Source organism: Pleurodeles waltl, chromosome 1_2 (assembly GCF_031143425.1).
Source record: "Pleurodeles waltl isolate 20211129_DDA chromosome 1_2, aPleWal1.hap1.20221129, whole genome shotgun sequence".
Lineage (NCBI taxonomy): Eukaryota > Metazoa > Chordata > Amphibia > Caudata > Salamandridae > Pleurodeles > Pleurodeles waltl.
In genome coordinates this window covers 1,041,369,647-1,041,382,816 of record NC_090437.1, presented here as the reverse complement: position 1 = coordinate 1,041,382,816, position 13,170 = coordinate 1,041,369,647, and positions in this window count along the sequence as shown.

Sequence of the window (13,170 nt, the reverse complement as noted above, 5' to 3'; positions counted from 1 at the left end):
TATACAGAGTGGGCTTTGACTCCACCCAGAGAATTGTCTCTCTTTCACCGCATTCTAAAAGCTATTTGGTGTTTCATTGTGCCTCCTATGACGTGCTTACTTCTGCAGTCCTTGAGGGACTATTTTACTTCTCAAAAGCACACTGACCCCTTTTGCAAAAACGTATTTATCTCACAGCTGCATTGTACACAAAAAACAATTTTTTTCCCACTTGAGTGATGTTTTTAAATGTTTTTTTCAGGTCTCAAGATATAAGCGTGGCCTGTTGTCTTTGCTGATTGCTTTTGCCAGTGCTTAGATAGCTTTGTGTGTAGCTTACCTGAAACTGCATTCTGCAATGTGAATGGTGAATCCCAGAGTGCAAAACATTTCTTTGTCGTTCTGAAGTCAAAAAATTACAGCCAAAAAGTTTAAATTATAACACCAAGAGGCAATTGTAGAACCAAACCGTACAACGCGGTTACGTAATGAAGAATACATTTTCAAACGTGTCTTTTAGCCCCAGATTGCTCTATGGGTTAATTCATTTAAAGTTATTCTGGGTTGTCAGGGTAGTATGCGTTACATGAGAGAGAGCAGATCATGGACTGAACAACCAGAAATCGGAACTCTTCCAGCAACAGCAAGACGTTAATTCCTCAAGGTACAGTAGTGTGACTGTGCTTTTCATGGCTTAGTATTATTCACTGCTCCAATAAAGTACCTTCTTAACATTTACAAACTGAGGCTCGTGAATGACACGTAAACAGGAAAGAAACAGAAAGATTCCACGTTTGGTCCCCGTCAAACGAGGTCAATTTTTGTATTGCTCTGTATCCCAATAACGTGAAATATTTATAGGAACTGCCGATAAAGGTGAAGAAACAATGACATTTCGGGATTAATTAGGGTGCCTAAGAAGCCAAGTCTGGGTGCATCAGCACTTAGGGCAGCTAAGCACAGAATAACTCAACTTGTCCCACCTTTTAGAATAAGTCAATATTGTTCAGTGTTTGAGGGGTAGGTGGTGTAGTGTGCCACACGGCAATGCGCAATGTTATAACGCATAGTGATGAAAGTGGGGCATGTCAGGAAGTCAGTAAATGGGGTCCGCATAGGCTAGTGCCTGTACGTGGCCTTTATTCCAGATGTGTCTATGTCTCTATTGCGCCGCCCAGTACTGCCATAGTACATTGGCAACGAGGATGGTCTCTGGACCGCCTTTGCATTTCATGACAAGGGACTGAGTGAAGCAGCATCGTGGAATCCGCTGCATCCACTTGCAATGCAGAGAGGGAGAAAATGCAAGGTCGGAGCATAGTGCCAGGTAGTGGCCCATCAGCACAGCTACACTAGGGTCTCCAGGCTATGCATGATTGCCTGGAGACCCGAGTCAAAGAGAGCACCACTTGCTGGAACCGGCCACACACTGCACTTAAAAAAAAAAATAATAATAATAAAACACTATGGGGAGATGTATGAAAAGTGGCGCTGCACCTAGTGCAGTGCCACTTTTCTATCGCCCATTAGCACCCCCCTAATGCCACCATGTGTGCATCGTATTTAATATACCGGGCACAATGGCGGTAGTTAGGGAACTAGCATCATAATTTCTTACGCTAGTTCAGCGTTTTGCAGGATTAGCGTAAAACATTTTGACACTAATCTGAGCAGCCGTTAAAAGTGCCAAAACAAATGACGCAAAGAAATCTCTTAGATTTCTTTCCACCATTTGTAGGCCCCCCTGACAAGGGAATGCCCCCTTTGCGTACATTATGCGTGGTGAAAGTATAATGTAGCGCAAAGGGTAACAAAATGGCACAATGCATCCCATTTCACCTGAGCAGGAAAGGTGAACTTGAACCAGAGTGATTGAAATGCATGGGAGTAATGGAGAAAGTTTTTAGGGCCCACGCTTAGGTTTCACCTATACTGAAAATCACAGAAAACAACCAATCCAAAGCTAATTTGGTCTGCATTGATGTGAGGCACCTAACACAGCAATTCATTTAGAAAGACATCTGACATCAATACTTGACGGCATCGTAGCCAACTTAAATGGAGCAAAATGTTTATCAAAGTTGGACCTCAAACCTGGGTAACACCATCTCATTCTAGTCACGTACATTCAAAGGCACATTTATCAAAAAGTCACAGTTCAGCAAGTCACCTTGCTGTACTGCACCGCGTGACAGGGAAAGTGCAGGAATATGTTGTATGTATCATTATACAGCACAGGCCTGCCTTTTCCCAACTCTGGCGCACAATGTGCTGGATAGCGCCAACAAAGGCACTATTGCACCATAGTGCAAGGGTGCCTGCGTTGTAAAGAGGGATGGCTTTGTGCAGGAAGGGATAGCCTGTGAGGCAATTTCCTCTAGCTATGTGTGATGCACAATACAGTACACATCAAAAAAGGAAAAAAAAACTAGGAGAAATAAACATATTTTCCCTCATTATGCCTCACCTGGAATGGTGTAGCAGTTTTGACGCAATCCCAGGCCTACTGGGAATGCATCAAAATCCATAGGTTTTGTGTAGGAATGCCTCCCTGGGTAACAGTAATGCAGTGTAGCGATAGGCGCTGTGTTGCATTACTCTAGATCTATCAAGCCACTCACTGCCGTTCAATGTGCCCTTAGATGGCTTGATAAATCGAAATATAAGGGTTTGTATTAGTTTTGGACTCCGTCGGGTGGTGCAAATGCGATGCAACCCTCTGATCATTTAAAAAACTTTCTAAATAGGGCTGAGATGATACAGAAGACTGATATGCGATCAACTTCACTGCTGGAGTCTTTCAAGAATAAGAAAGTGTTTACGAAACAGCACAATGTAGTATTTCAACACTAAAGCTAAAACAGAGCTGATTGTAGACTTCAGTCCCATTGAACTGGGAGTGGTCCTTTTTCAAGAACAACACGGACACTCAGATCTATTTGCATTTGCTAGCAAAGAGCAAACAGACATGGAGAAAAGAGTGAACAAGAGTCTCTGACAGTAGGTCGACATGCACAAACTTCCATGTTTACCTTTTAGAAAGGAACTTTGCTTTTTTAAGCTGATCACACACCGGTGGTACTTCTGTTCAAAGGGGATGTCACAAGTTTCGCCACAGATTTAAAAATTTCCATTCCAGCTCTAAAGGCATGATTCTGAAGTAAAATATGGACAAGTAGCTCCTTTTAGAAGTAGAAGCCGTCACTCAGCAATAGTGGCATGCTTCATCATTGGGCTCCGCGCCTCGTTGGGCTAGCCCTGCATTGTCTAAAGAGACAAGGGGGAGGCACTTTGCTAGAGATCTTATTTGTATCACCTGTTGGACAAGAATATATGGCCAACAATCCCTTCAAAAAATGATTCAGGAAAAGTTATCAGAACTGCGTAGAACTGGTCTAAAAACATAATTTTAAAACTAACTAAAGGCTCACTCTAGACCTATTTTTATTCATGGGACCTATGTTAATGGGATACAAATGATAATCAATGGATCCTCGGAACATATTATGATTTCTAGACACTTTAGTTGGTCAGCATGTTTTGCACCTAATCTGTCCTAAAATGTATCAAGGGCACAACTTCAGGGCATATCTGAAACCTGATCTTCAATCGGTGGGAAAGCTATATCAGTGTTAAAGTGTCCTGATATTGGAGGTAGCACATTCTGGTTGGCTGAGGCTGAGCCCTAGCCAGGCAGAACTCACCACTCCCATCAGGGGTGGGTGATTATATTCACTGTATAACCTATGCATACCCTTGGGTAGCTTAGCACAGAGCAGTCAGACTTACCAGAGTGGGCAATGTGTAAAGCAATGGCTGAGCAATACCACTCAAAAACTACGCTGAGTGTCACAAAAGAGACTTCACATGTGGTGTATGTAAATATGTTTTGTATTCAACACACATATTAATTAACACAGCATGAATAATATGTAACTCTGGACAGGAATCACCTTTGGAAACAACACTAGCAGTACTAGGTCCAACTGTGTTAAAACAACATTTGTAATATGCACACATGAGAAAAATAATACATTCCCCCCATCACCCACATGAGGTGCCAAACGTGGTCAGCACGAGACCCACCTAGCAAATTCCCTCAACTCAATTATACACAGCCTTATGGTGCACCCCGGCTCACAACAATATCAGCAATATGTACATACAGAGCAATGCAGCACTTTAATTTAACTTCATGGCCTGGCTCCCAACAGGTAAAATCTAAGGTCAACCATGTAAGTCCTCTGTCAAGAATTAACAAGTGTAGCAATAACTTGCAATAGCTCCTAAACACTCCACACTGCCAAGTAGTGCCATGGATATAAGGTGGCTCGTAACTTACACACACACATATACTCGCTCCCAGCACCCTAATGTTGTGCACTGATATCCGGAAGGATATCTGTCACTGCACTTGAAGACTCCCCCCCCCTTAGCCCTTTCCTTCACTCTCCAACTCACCCTACTACTCCACCTCCCACTAACTAAAGATGTGTATAGCCTTTCCCCGGTTTCTAGGCTGCTCAAGGCCAGAGTCTCCCTTGTTCATGCACTCGGGGACAATATGGGGGCAAGGAAGAGATACCAGCAGAGCAGATAATAGTCTACATATTTCACCAAATGAATTGCTGTGTACCCGGTATAGAATGAAAACCCATTGCAAGGTGCAGCTCATTTATTGGCTCTGGGTACGTAGGGATCTTGAGCCCTATATATCCCGGCAACCAGAAGGGTCCAGCAGACATAACAGCTTATTGCTTTCACAAATCTGACATCACAGGGACAAATTACAGAGCAAAACGTGGAGAAAAGTAACTGTTTTTTTTTCAGCTCAATTTCAAAATTTTTTACTTTCAGCTGTTATTTTCTGTAGAAAAATCTTGTAGGATGTACACAAATGACCCCTGCTGAATTCAGAATGTTGTCTACTTTTTAGAAATGCTTAGGTCTCCGCGATCTGGAATTGGTTTCATACCCATTTCTGTCAAACACTGGAAATAGGCTAAAAAAACAAAAAAATAGTAAAAATTGATTATGTACCAGTAACATGCCAAAATTGTGTTGAAAAATGTGGTTTTCTGATTCAAGTCTGCCTGTTACTGAAAGCTGTGACAATGGTGATTTTAGCACTGCAAACTCTTTGTTGATGCCATTTTCTGGGAAAAAAACACAAGCCTTCTTCTGCAGCCCTTTTTCCCACTTGAAACAAAATAAAACAACATTTTCGCTGTATTTTGGCTAATTTCCTGGTCCCCTTCAGGGGAACCCACAAACTCTGGGTACCTCTAGAATCCCAAAGATGTTGGAAAAAAAGGACGCAAATTTGGCACAGGTAGGTTATGTGGACAAAAGGTTACGGGGCCTAAGCGCAAACTGTCCCAAATAGCCAAAAACGTCCTGCCACCTGAGGGGGAAAAGGCCTGGCAGCGAAGGGGTTAATGTACGACAGGGAGGAGAAGTCCCATTATGCATGGCTCCCCCATAACTCTTCTGCCCCTGCCTAGCAGTTGAAAGAAGGGGCAGATGTTTATGGGGGGCATTCATAACATACAATTATAGATGGGCAAAAAACAAATTACAGGGATGTTTTTCACCTCAGGGTTCTGATTGCCACAATAGACAACTCAAGCTTCGCTCTCATATGTCTATTTCATGTCACTCAGAACCCCTTGGTGAAAAACATTACTATAATTATTATTACTCATCTCAATGAGTTTACAAGCATCAACATTCGAAGGCTGAAATGTTGAGTGAAGGTGTTGGAAATATAAAGAGTTGCCTTAAGGTTACACAGATACCTCTGCATAAATGTCAGTAGCAGGATCACAAAATATTTTTGACTGGCACTACTTGTGGTAAGTCAAGTAGGTTTTATCCCTGTATTACAGAAGGTGTTACATGGATCTGGTACAAAAATGTGTATGCATCCTTCTTTTTTTTGCATTCTGTCGTGGTAGCGATGTTGTGTTTTTTGTTGCGGTAATGTATTGTTTTATTGTCATATTGTACTATAGTTTTGGTGCTGCGTTCTGTTTGAATTATTTTATTGTGTTGTGCACTTTTATGTTTTTGTTGTGTTGCTTTGTGTTATGTCATTGTGATGCGTTCTGGTATTTAATGTGAAGATGTGAGCAAATGATGGTCAATTTCCAGTCAAAATCTGCAAATTCCCTTAAGGTTGCAGAGACAAGTAACCATTTACCACATTTTACGGTGACACAATAGCGCAGATACAGCTCTTCGTGTAAGGAATACACGAGCCAGCCCAAAAGTGTCACAGTCCTGTCTGAAATGAGCAGTTTCAGTACTCACTTACCTCACGTGAAACTTCCCTTTACCTCAGACCTACATACTGTAAGGACCCATTGGTGAACTCCCGTGTATTGCCATAACACCAAACAGGCATGCTTTTAAAGGTTTGGAAGCTTTTCTTGATATTAATTGAACTAAATGCAAATGTCGGTGCATTATCTTTGTAGGAATACCGCTTACTTTACACGCTTTGTTTTTTGCCATTTCAATTTGAGCTGAAGGCATCTCTAACATCAAGCTAAAAAATATTATTTACAAACGCATGAAAGATGTAAAATAATCCCCGCTATAAAATACATTGCACATTCCTCATTCTGCCTTTTCTGGAAGATGTCGACAACTGTACAGTTATTTTAAATATAAGGTTAAACACTGTTCTCCATCTGGCAGTTCCATTAAGTTTTTGAGTGGTACATGACGATTCAAAACACATTTTCTAAACAATAAATATGTATGATGCTTTGTTCTGAAGCGGATTTACCCCTTGCTGTAAATCTAAAATTACAGCGGGTTAGCATCTGTATCAATTAGTCTGTTACGAATTGCTTCTGAATATATTTGAGATTTTACAAGGTGTTACTCTTCAGCTAAGCCCCCATTGTGTGCACGGTGCTATTTTGAATCATCACGGCCATGCTTTTAAATTGCTGCTTGAGGAATCATTGCAGACAACGGCAAACTGGGGATTTTTGGCCCATTCTTCAGCGCATGTAATGGATCACGTTGATCTGTTAATGGCTTCCTGTCACCCTTGTTATTTCTTATGTACTGATCTACGGCAATGCTGTGTTTGTAAAACCCTACTACTGGCTATGCTTTTGTGGGGCTTGATCTTACTGTTCAATCTTGGTTCTGCTACAAATTGACACACCACTTACATCCACCCATAAATTCTCTAAAACTCAATGCAGATTTAAAACTACACAGAACGATCACCAGAGGTGAAGGCTGTGGTGGAATGCCCCCCGCCAGAGGGGTGGATGCAAGGCCTGCCACATTCCAGACTCTGCAATATAACTTATAACTTCACCCTATGCACGACCGAAAGACATGCACAGTGGGGTTTGGCTGTTTGTGGGGGGAAGTGAGAAAGAACCTACCTGCAGTCCAGGCCCTGCAGCAAACACCGCACGGCCCACACCCAAGGGAGCTGCGCAGCAGGTGATGGCCGCCTGTGGGGCTTTGCATAAACATGGTGATACAATATTAATTTTAAAAAAATCACTGTAGAGAAACCAAAGGTTGAAGTGATGTTATAGTTAGGGGAAAATATCAGTTAAACCATAACATATTAAATTAAAAAACTCTGAAAGTTACCAGCGCCATTAAGTAACTAAAGCTCACACCCTAGCAATGCCCAGTGTTGTTATCAATAATGTCATTTAGATGTCATCACTGAGGTTATAAATTATATCATAATTTACTATAACAACCCTGTGGCCAGGCCCTGTACTCAAAACCCCATGGTCAGCCAACACCGCACAGCAAATTGCTTGAGTTTCAGCCATACCCTGCACCCACCTCCTCAAAGGTCACACACCCAACCACCGGTCGGCAGCCAACACCTCCTTTTCTGTAGGGGTCACACCAACAATAAGTAAAAGGCAAGCCTCTTGGGTTTGTCAAGGGGTGACTTTATCAGCATGCAAGCTAGTTCGATTGGCTTTGTTAAAGGGTCATTACTGTGATAAAATTCTACTTACATTTTATGATTTATAGCCAATAGATAGCCTACCTTTACTGAAAAAACATTCTTCATTTATATGAAGCAATACAATGTTCATCATTACAATTTTAAATTAAGCATTTGCCTTCAGAACAACATTAAACTGTATCAAAGTATTTTGTTTACACAATGCAGTCATAAAACGAACACCAATGGTTCCTTGTAGTCCCAAGTTGAAGAGCAGAAGCTCCAGCCATAGCAATGCTTGGAAATAACTTAAACATTTCCTGAGGGTATGTTCCACAGCCCCTCCAGGGAACATAGGGGCCGATTATGAGTTCGGCAGGTGGGAAGACCCGTCGGCCGAACTTCTGATGGTGAGGCTGCCGCCTTACTGGCGACCTTTCTGCTGGCCCATTACAATTTTTCCGCTGGGCTGATGGGCGGAAATCAAGGTTTCTGCCCGTCAGCCCAGCTGTTATCAAGCTGTTATTCAAGTTATCAATGAATGATATCGTTATACCAGGCATTGTCTCTGATGATTGGGATGCGAAGACAGTAGATTCTATGCTGACAGAGTTACAATATTATACTGTCTACGATGATGAAGATGCTTACCTATTTAGAGATAATCATGGTGGCATGTTTTGCTACAATTATTATGGACACCACTTTATTCATAAAGCAAGTAGCCCTAAGTCGATATTTGATTATGTGCAATGGGAACATTGCCCGACTCCTACACAGGGGAGTTCTAAAACGTATTATGATAAAATTGCGTATTTTTCTGGGCATAATCAACAGAATGCTAAGTCTTACTATTTTAAAGTTACTCCGTATGCTAATAAGCAAATGTTATTGACCGATACTAAATTACTGTATTCGAATTTGTTTGTATCTAAACTTTCGGTTGAGGGGTATGAATATTGGTTTAAGACTGTTGATTTAAAAAGTGTCTGGGGAACGAAAAATTGGCAAATGCAAGGGAGGGACGCATTATTTAGGGCATGTATTATCCATGTGCAGATGATTTTCCTCAATGAGACAGTACAACAGACTAGCTGTTTGGGCTTAGCAACGATTAGAGAGTTGAATTTGCCTGGTATACCTGTCCCTTCCAAATTGAACGGATGGCAGCGATATGTTAATGCCACATTCAGTGAGTTTACACACTGGGTCCAGAATGGTACGCTTAACACTTCATTGATACATCCGGGCGGGTGGTTATTATGGCCCGTAGACACTAATAAGTGTCATCAACGTTTTGTTACCTCTTCAGGGGGGGTTCAGGACTAGTAGGGCGGACCCTCGCTACATATCACAGAACAGAACATGCTGATATCATAACTACATACAGCGTGGGAAAGCTTTGTCAGCAATGGTTAAAATCATCCACGCTGGATGCAGTTAAATCACATCTCATGTTGCTGTCTAATGATACTGACTTACAAGATTTTTTGTCAGGACCAAAGATGCCACGGAAGAAACGTTTTTTATATGAAGTATATAATGAGATTTGGAAGCTTTCCCTGGATGATTCCAACTTGCACCAGATCAGCCCATCGTGAACATTGTTCCTATTGGTCTGACCGCCAAACTCTTAATTTGGTGGTCGAACCGCCAAATCGGCAGCAGTCATGACCGCCACCGTATGTCTAGCAGTCTGTTGACCGCCAGACTCGCAATGTAGCCCATAGTGTTATTTTTATTAATTATTTTTTGGAGGGGCTGCTGCACTAACTACAGTCACCCAAAACACTTTATAGTGCTCATGCCGAGATTGGGGAACTAAAGAACATAAAATAAGTGCCACATCTCCCACATCTCCCACAGCCCTGCAAGTTCCGTACATGCAGCCCTGATCATGTGGTGCAACACTGGTGTCACCATTCTGTTTTTGCTGCAGCCTGACACCCTTTTATTTTGGCTCCCACCTGTGGGAGCCAAAATCTATTACCCTGCCAATGCAACCCCCCTCTTGTCCCACACACGGTTAGGAGCAGAAAACAACAAATTAGACATTACTTTTTGTGTCCCAGGGGATAAGATCCCCAGGACACAAATAAGTACTCAGCCCAAGGAAATGAGGTCCCCTGGTCATAAATTGGCATGGAGATGGGTGCCTCTTTCCCCAATCAGTAAAACAATGTACACAGTGTTCAGCATTTTATTCATTTATCTGATGACCTGCAGGACTCCTGTTGGACCACGCTTCACTTTTAAAAGAAATTACATTTTGGACCCCTCCACAAAGACTAGGGGGTCACAGTATCCCTACTCTGCCTCCTAATGTCCTTATTCAAAAATATTTTCAGGATATGAGAACCAAGCTTTTGAATCCTATAATGTCTGCCACAACATCTTTTTCATGTTGCAGCCAGCTAGTCAGAACTCTCGCTCTGAACAAATTCCCTCAAGCAATCAGAAGGCTTAAATTTTGAATTTCAGTGCTATGGTCCATGGTCCAGATATGCTTACATTTTGAACCTTAATTTTACAAACACTACTGAACAGAATTACAATAAATCTCAGAAATAATACTCTCTGGTTAAAGACTCTGCTTTCTGTCAAATTTGGTGTAATGCTGTTCAGATGTAGCTCTGTTAAAAAATCCTTATGGAAATTACATGGGGTAATTGTGTTTTAAAACTCCACTTTGTTCTCAGCCCTCACGTGATGCATCACCCCAAGTCTTTCAAGAAAGGGGCTGAGATGGATGAATGAATTTTTTTTGTGAAGTTTCGTGAAGATTCATCAAACAGCACCAATGTATTAGCAAATCAAAAAAGCAGTTTCCGCATGGCAACGATGTCCTATCTATAACTATATAGTGGCTATCTATCTATCTATCTATCTATCTATCTATCTATCTATCTATCTATTTATCTGTCAATTTTTGAGTCAATGCATTTTCCATAGATTTTTTAGATAGGCGTAGTGACAAAACAAATGAATGGATTTTCATCACATTTGGCTAGAATATAGATTATGGTCTGGAACTGATCCTTATTGTTATTTTTTTAAATCTGTCTAGTAGTTTAGTACTAATAAGGTACACTCAGGCCACTATATGCTGCATTAATTTAACAGAATACCAGTATATGATTGACTAATGACTGCCTTTATAAAAGAAAAAGGCCGCCATATTATGTTTACCAAAATTAGGCCCTGAATACTACCTTGGCGGATGGGATACTCAGTCACAAATGAGACAGATGTCCGGCCCACTGTTTTACAAGTTCCATAGGATACAGCAGGCAGGATATCTGTCACACTTGTGATGGAGTATCGTATCCACCAAGGTTGTAATCAGGCTTAGGCTGTGATATGAGTTACCTGCCTTATATATAAGTTATATAAGTAAGTAAAAGGTCTTATTTTTTTTGTACATATTATCATTTTATTAATGTGTTAATAGGCAGGGAACATTTTTTATAATTTTCTATATCTTAAAAAAAGTTTACAGAACACCGCAGTATTACCTAGGAAGTACCGAAGGAATTAAAAAAAATTGAAGAGCATGTAAAAATATTAAGAAAACACTGTACTCTGCTATATTTTACAACAAATAAAACAAATATAGTGTACTAGAGACTTTTTTTCATTTTTTCTACATACTATATGGAGTGCCATAGTGCTACATAGAAAATACCACGCTACTTACAGAAATTTATGTAAGAAATTTTAAAACGATTACTTCATTAAATAGAAGGGGAAATATACTCTATCACAGTGTTTTGGGGATTTTTGTGACATATATTTATATATATATATATATATATATATATATATATATATATATATATATTTAAATTTACACTTACTCTGCATTCTGGATTTTAAGGGGAAAATATATTGTAGTTTAGTGTACTTAAAAAATAAAGAAAAATACAACAACAAAAAAAAAATCACTGAACTACACTGTATTTATCATTAGACCCAAGACGCAGACTGAATGCGGTCTAAACAATATGGTAGTACAGCGATATGCCACAATCTATTTTTAATATATAAAGTAAAACAACAACTTTTACTTACCTTTACACAGTTATGTAAACTAACACATCCCTTTATATGCACCTATAAAACTGTAGAGCACTATTTACACTTAAAAGAAAGAACACAGCCAAAGTATGGTATAAAGAATATGGCTGCCTTTTACTTTTCTTAGTGCAGTCATTACCCCATAATATACTGTTTTTTTTCATCAGCATGTACTGTGGTAAACCACAGCTCAAAATATCACCACATATTTGTGCCTTATGGACCTGACAAACATTTTAATGGTAATATCTTCACAATGGCAGAGTCTCAGCACATAAAAAGATAGCACTGTCCTACCTTTTAATGTTTTGAGCCTCTGCAGGCTTAAAGATGTAAGTGTAAGTTTATCTTTGTGAATTATTCCTTATAAGTTTAAAACTACATAAACTATTTAGATCTACTACCAAGAAGGGCCCTTTACACCACATGGCTATATTTCGGACACATTCTATCTGCATCCGTTCAACAATTTGTACACACCTCTTTAAACAATTCTCTATTGCCATTATTATTATTATTATTATTATTATAATTATTATTATTGTTATTATTATGATAGATTTGTAGAGTGCATAGCTATGCCAACAAGGTTTCCCTGCACTAAGTACATCAAGATAAACAGACCCAAACTAACACCATGCACAAACACAGAAAAGGCAAGTCTTTACAAACTTTTGAAAGGCTGGGAAAGATTGGCATGATCTCATAATGTAAGCAAAGTTTTCCACAGCATGGGGCACAGGTAGGAGAAAGACTGGCCCACTTGACATTCTGGGGACTGTAGAGACATTTGTATTGCATAAGCACGGATAGTGGTTCAGCTTGTAAGGTGACACCAAAGTTCTGAGTTATTGGAGACAGAATTTTACATGTTTGTGCATATAGCACAGATCTTTATATTGATTCACTTCACATTTGGAAGCCACTGAAGATCTTGAAGAAGCTTGGAAGTAGAAGTATATTGAGGGAGGTGGAGTAGTAAGCTTGCAGCTGCGTTCTGAACTGCCTGAAGCCACTTATGTGAGGCCTTGGGAAACCCAAAATAAAGAATATTGCCATAATCCCAACTGGAAATAATTATTGCTTGAATCACTGTTCCCTGAACAGAGATGAGAAGGAAGCTGAGGATTTTCTTTAGCCATCTCAACACTCAAAAACAGGCGGAGGCT